Source organism: Varanus komodoensis, unplaced genomic scaffold (genome assembly GCF_004798865.1).
Source record: "Varanus komodoensis strain SLA01 unplaced genomic scaffold, ASM479886v1 scaffold35, whole genome shotgun sequence".
Lineage (NCBI taxonomy): Eukaryota > Metazoa > Chordata > Lepidosauria > Squamata > Varanidae > Varanus > Varanus komodoensis.
In genome coordinates, this window is record NW_025335856.1 from 9,742,031 (window position 1) to 9,748,744 (window position 6,714).

General features: G+C 44.9%; 1 protein-coding gene across 2 annotated transcripts in view; it reads right to left on the reverse strand.

Moving 5' to 3' along the window:
* The window catches only part of KCNJ5 (potassium inwardly rectifying channel subfamily J member 5), a 34,510-nt gene extending 33,124 nt beyond the window's left edge, over window positions 1-1,386 (reverse strand). For both annotated transcript variants that reach the window (XM_044439564.1, XM_044439563.1), the window contains exon 1: window positions 1,240-1,386. The gene's annotated coding sequence lies outside the window, so the exon portion shown is untranslated. The remainder of the gene's footprint in view (window positions 1-1,239) is intronic.
* Between the last annotated feature and the right edge of the window lie 5,328 nt (window positions 1,387-6,714).

Genomic DNA, 6,714 nt, shown 5'->3' on the forward strand with positions numbered 1-6,714 from the left:
GACCGCAGCATCAAGGAGTCTGTTTCCATTAGAATCCAAACAATTGCTTTCTGGAAGCCATCAGACAGGAAGTCTGCTAGGTACCAATTCAGACTCAGAAGACCAAAAAAATCTACATATACTCCAGCGTCTGTGTTTGTTACTTTAAAGGACCCTCCCTGCCAAGGATACCCCTATTTGCAAAAGGGGATGTGAACACAGGAGAGTACATTTGGTTCATGAAAAAACCTCAGGTAGAAAGATATTGTGAGGACCAGCAGAAGGCAAAGCACGTGTGGGCAAAAGGCGCACATAATCAAGGAAGAAAAATGCACCTGTGACCATCAGGACCCCTGTACCTTTACTTTTGTAAGTTCCCATGTCGTGCGGGGAGGTGAGGCATATGGCATCCCAGGATATTCAGGGTTCCAGATGAAAGATGCAGGGAACCAGCCCTACTGGGTTATCCTGCCTGTGGGTGGGGCATCAAAGAGATGCCTCCTCCCTGTCCTATGTTCCTGCATCTGATAGTCCAAGGTACACTGGTTATGCTCTTGGAGGGTCCATTTAGCTCTCCCACCTCAGCTTTGTCTAACCCACCTAAGCTAGTGACCTTTCTTATATCTAACAGCAGTGAGCACCTGCCACTGGTGTTACCAGGGTAGCTCTTTGAGGGTCCTGCTGAGAGGAATGAACTGCAGAGCTCCCAAACACAGTAGCTGCCCCTTCGCATATTTTGAACTATGTGAAGTCATACATATTTCCAGAATACCATCTGAAGAGGGGTGGGGACAAAGATCATTAAGTCTAAAGTCAACCAAACTGCACCAGTTACTCCTGCTGTTTATTACAGCTTGCAAATGACAGTTTGCACATATATATTAAACACACAATATTTCCAGTGCTAAAACTTCAATTGCTTTTAGTATGCATATCTAAAATTTAGCTTCAAACTGGTAAATGAGCTTTAGGTCTTCCTTACTAATCACCCTATTTTATTTTTTACAGAGGAGAGAAGTCTAGATTAACTTCTGATATTTTTAATTTGTTTGAGCCTTGCTTGGTTTAAGAACAGAGCCAGATATTCACAGTCAGAAGCTGAGAATTCCCCAATAGCCCTCTGGCATATTGTAATATATTTGGCTTTCTTCCTCACCGCTTGGAACCTCTGCCTCTTTGGCTGATCACACAACTTCCGGCCCTCCTTAACCAGAATAAAAGAGAGAAATAAAGCGGAAAAAAGAAAGGAGGATAACTTACCTGGCCAGCAGTGGCAACGCCTCATGAGTCGCTCTGAGGACAGAAGGCGATGGAACCAGTGAGGGTAAGACATCTGCTCTGCGATTCCCCAGCCCATGCCATCATTGCCAGAACGTCTTCTCGCTCAGCCTCGCTTCTCCTGCTTGCTATAACAAAAGAGGCACCAGGCACCACACTGCTCACACCCCCCTGCTCTTCGCCATCCCTGCCCTCTCTGATCGCAGAGTTGTCGGTCTCCATCTCTGCTACCACCCACCCGCTTGCCACTCCGCCTTGCTACATTCCCCTTGCCATGCTTGCTGCTGCTGCTTTCCCTCTGTGTGTAGAGTACAAATGATTTTTCTGGGTAATATAGCTATTTAAAGGGTTGGAGAGGGGAGGGAACTGGCAGGAGAGGGAGATGGGTCCATGTGATCGGAGCATCATCTGTTCTGAATGAACAAGGAGGGAAGGGAAGGGAAGGTGGAAAGAGAGAGGAAAAGGGGGCAGACGGGGAGGGGTTGTACTGTGCCTATCCTTGCCTTTCAGGCTGCGCAGATAAGACCAATGTGGGGCAAGGGAGGGAGGGGTGACAGAGGTGAGATTAAACATTAGTTGCCTTGAGAAAACACGACTGCCTGCGTTTTCTTTACTATGCCTTCTCCGCTGTCAGTTCTGCATTTCTCATTCCAGGCACACCCAAGTAGTCCTCAAGGTTCTCCCCTCCCCTCTCTCATAGTAACTCCAGGCAGTAGACATATAGAAGCTGAAGATGGCTTCATGAAATGTGCATGTGTGCACATCTGTGTACACACACCCTTTTGCAAATGATCAAATAAAAGAAGCACCCATGAAAAGTGTATCTTTAGGGAACATGAGTCAAGGATGCAATCTGGGAAGAAAGAATCCAGAGGAACCAGTCCTCATCATGGCTTGGCACATGTCTTTAAGGTGGACTTCCCAGGTCATGGGGTCGACAGGCTGGCTGAATGCTGATTGCTGCCCTTGGCGACTCTGATGCATCTCAAGAGTAGCCCAAAGGCCTCACTCTGCACAGGGTTACAAAGAAGAGCTGAACTCAGTGCCACTTCTCGGAGAGCGCAGTCCAGTGCACGCTTGGCTGGCAGTATGCTTGTTTGACCTCAGGGGGACCTAGCTGAGGGTACAAATATGTCTGGCAATGAGGTGTAAGTCTTCCATGAAATTGGCCCCCAGCCCAGCTGCAGATGTTATGCATAATACTGGACAGTATGGATGCCTGTTCGTATTGAAATAATGATTACATTTCTTTATTCCACCCATTAATCAATGCTCTTTAAATAAATTTATTACATATTCTCCCCAGTTTCTCCAAGGAGGTTGGGGCAATAATCATCTCTCTCTCTTCCCGCTCATTGATTCTCAAGACATCACTGTGTGGTAGGCAAGGCAGAGAGACAGTGTCTGGCTTAGGGCCACTCCAATGAGCTTGCATGAAGGGTAGGGATTAAGCTTAGACACCCAAGCTCCTACTCCCATGCCCTAACTTGGGGGTTCCAGAAGACATAGAAACATAGAATAGCAGAGCTGGAAGAGACAAGAAGGCCACTGGGTCCAATTCCCTGCTATTGCAGGACACTAAGTTACACCTTCCCCTTCGTTGGACTACATCTCACGTTGTCCCTCACCATGTGCCATGCTGGCTGGAGCTGATGGGAGTTCATCCGGAACATCTGGAAGGCCACAGCTCCTCACCCATGTTCTAACCACCACACCACATCAAATCTCAGATGTCATGCTTAACCAATTCAGTAGGACTTGGAAAGAATTCTAATAAAGATGGAGAAAGAGGATGATGGTACTTTATAGGTTTACAAGATCTTACAGATGAATGTAGAAGCAGAAATAGGAGAAGGTGGAAGGAGGAATGGAGGTGGGGGTAAGTGGGTAAATGGATGCAGCACATATCCTTTGGGCTGGTTGCAATGTGACACTGGTGCATTGGGCTGTTCATTGGCTGTTAATCCACTGCATCAACTTTTCCTTGCCAAAGAATTCAGATCTAAGCAGTACAGAAGGGGCATTTCCATTCCTGATTTTCTGGTATATAAGCTTCAGGCGGCACTGCAGCAGAGCAGAGCAGTGCAAGTACTGCAGATAAAATTATTCTTGTTTTTGGTCTCACAAGGGCCAATGCAGTTCAATGGTGCTGGGCAGGGACTTGGGAGATCCGGGTTCTGATCTGCCATGAAGCTCTGCGGGTTGACTTTGGGCCAGCCACTGCCTCTCAGTCTAAGCCACCTCACAGGTTGTTATGAGGATGATGGAGAAGAGGAGGATTGTGTAGGTCATTTTGGGTTCCTTGGATGAAAAGGTGGGATATTAAAATAATGAATAAATGCCACATTTCACCTGTTCTAAAACAGGTCGCCAAATAGACTGGTGAAGCACAGAGGCAATGTTGTCTTGAAATCCTGTAAACACCTGGGAATAGGCAATGATGAGTACACAATTGATATCTCATACAGAAATTGCTCCAAAGGCTCCATCTGAATGCACAACTGCATTGGTCCTCCATAGAAATAGCTCCCACCGGGTCAGGGCAAAAAGTGTAAAGGATCGGGGGGACTTACAAGCAAATATTGCAGGGTGTGGAGACACAATTCCCATTCTGCATTCTCATCATGTATTCCTCATGGTTACCACATTTTACTCCTACCACCATTTGATCCATTTTGTTCTCCTTCCCCCAAGTCAGTCAGTTTTCTGGCTGAACATATCCTGCCTTGCACTGGACTCTTGTGGATGGTTCTCCCCAGCCGTCCATCCAGCCCATCCTAAAGGGTTTTTTAAGGGGGGAATGTCTTCTGCAAACCTTGAGCTTCCTTCAGGCCTCCTGATATTCCTTGTGCATGGGCGGTACAATTTTGGTTGGGCTAGATTAAACAAGGAGCTGCCCAAGACCAGTTCTATGTCTCAAGCATCTTTTATATGCCCTCTGTCCAATACAGGATCTGTCCCCGCTCTTCCAAGGAATGCTCAATGGGCCATGATGTCAATCTTCATATCAGTGTTCATCTGTTTCATGAAAAGCAAATGAGTAATGACCTCCTCTAGGAGTCAAACTTAAAAGATGTCCATCAGTTTAGCCATGAGCAACTCTATGCACATAATTAGGGATGATTTAAAGTTGGTCTCTGAGTCAAGGATGTCTCATGAAATCTTCAGGAGATTCTGACACAAATAGCCAGAATCCATTCATGTTTACTCAGAAGCAAGGCCCAGTTAGTTCAATGGGACTTACCTCTGGGGAAGAAAGTATAGGATCAGTGGCAGTTTTGGGTTTTGGAGGACCCTTGGAAAGACATGCTCGACACCCCACTCCCTCCATGTGCCAACCTTTTCACCAGACACCATTTCTCCTCCTTTTCTTTCCCTCATTGCTACAACCTGCTTGACAGGTAGAAAGCTGTCAACAAATAGGCAGAGGAAATCTCCTTCTCTCCTAACCTACTTTTCCTAGGCTTGAGTATGTGGCAGGTGAACAAGTGGATTACAACAGTGGATAGGAGATAAAGTCCAGGGGTGTCTCATCATTTGGCCCCTGCTGGAGAGTGGGGTCTAACTCACTGTGGCAAGGATTGCATTTGCTCAACACTGGAAAAGTGAGGAATTACCCACCGACGAACTGATTCTAAGAAAGATCCTGGACTGTACAGAAATGGATAGATTGACTTTATCACTGAAGGAGAAAGAAGATACTGACTTCTATCAAACTTGGGAATTTTTTATTACTGGCTGGAGAAACGGGACTTGGCTCAGATTTAAAGATGTTTTTAAGTTGTTATAAATGGATTTGATAATGACTATAGAATGTTTGAAGAAAAAATATGTAGTAGGGGGCTGACCCAGTATGTCCGATGTATTTTATGATTGATGTTTTTAGTAGTAGTTTAAAAATCCTAATAATAATCTTTAAAAAGAGAGAGAGAGAGAGAGTGGGATCTAAGCATGTTCTCACCCTGAACCCTACTCCCAAAGATCAAAACCCACAAAGAAAGGGGAGAAAACAGATCCAGGATTCAAGAAAAGGAGCATGCAATTTTTGCAAGTATTCTTCCCCCAATAGGCATGATTCTCACAGACTCACATAGAGCTTGTTGGATTTTTCCAGCTGGGCCAAGATGACAGACATGCGGCTCCTACACTCTTTCTCAGTTTTCTCTTGTGTTGCCCCATTTCAACCAGCTTTGCATTCTGCCAAACACATACTGGCAGCTGAGCAAGACTGTTTGCCTTAGGTATAGGTGCTATTCGTGCTTGCAATTGTAATGCCATATGGAATGGTACAGATCCAGGTGCTAAAAGGATGTCTAATTGTAAATAATAATCCAACTGGCATCAGCAGTGTTGGAATAATCCCACTGGCTGAAGTTTCGTGCTCACTGGAGAAAAAAGCCATGGAAATTCTGATTTGGAAGACATTCCCCCCAATGCATCTACTACCTTTAGATGATGTGGAGACCACTTAGGTTAATTAGCCAATCCATGCAGCATGAGACCTGCACTTGGAGGGGGGTGGGGTGGGGTGGCAGCGGTGAGGTAAAGAAGTCGCCATGGCTTTTTTCCACTAATGATCAGGCATGCCCAGCCACTGTCATGTCCTCCTTTTCTAGATATTGCTAGAAGCCCCAGGAAATCAGAATCAACACATTAATGGAGGGGTTTCTCATGCTGGAAGGCATTTTCCTCATTTCTGCTGGGGGCTGGACCACAGCTCACTTGCTTTGCATGCAAAATCCTTGTCTGGATGAGCTAATTCTCCTGCCTCAAACACAGAATTTTACAGGGGAAGCTCTGCCTGCCCCTTCCTGTGTTTCCAGCCACCTCTTACATTGTTGTGTTGTGTTATTATTTTATTTCTTAAAATAACAATTGTATTATTAATTATTAATTTTATTTATATATATTGTTAAATTATACACACACATACATACATCTATGTGTATATATAGTTTTAAAAAAACATTTTAATAACTAGTTTCCATAGACCTTTGTTTTCTATGTTTTGCTGTATTTTACTGTTGTTTTTAATTGTAATGTGTTACGGTTTTTATTATGTTTTACTGTTTTTATCTCATGTTGTGAGCTGCCCAGAGGTGCTGTGGCACAATTGGGCAGCATACACACATTTTAAATAGATACATACATACATAAAATAAAATAAAAATTGCAGTGATAGGAAAAAGGATGGAAGAAATGCTAGCCACAAACAGGAAAAGCACCAGAGGAATTAGAAGGCATCAGGTCTCCTTGAGAAATGCCATGAAGCAGCATCCTTTCATGCAGGGAGTGGAGGTGGGCACTTAAGGAGGAAGTGACCCAACAGGTACACATGCCCAGGTGATAGTGGTAGGGATTCTCCACGCAGAAGCATCCAATCTCCAAGTTCAATCCCTGGCATTTCAGGGTAGGAAGATCAGAGAGCGGTGATAGGAAAAGCCGCTCCCTGGGGGA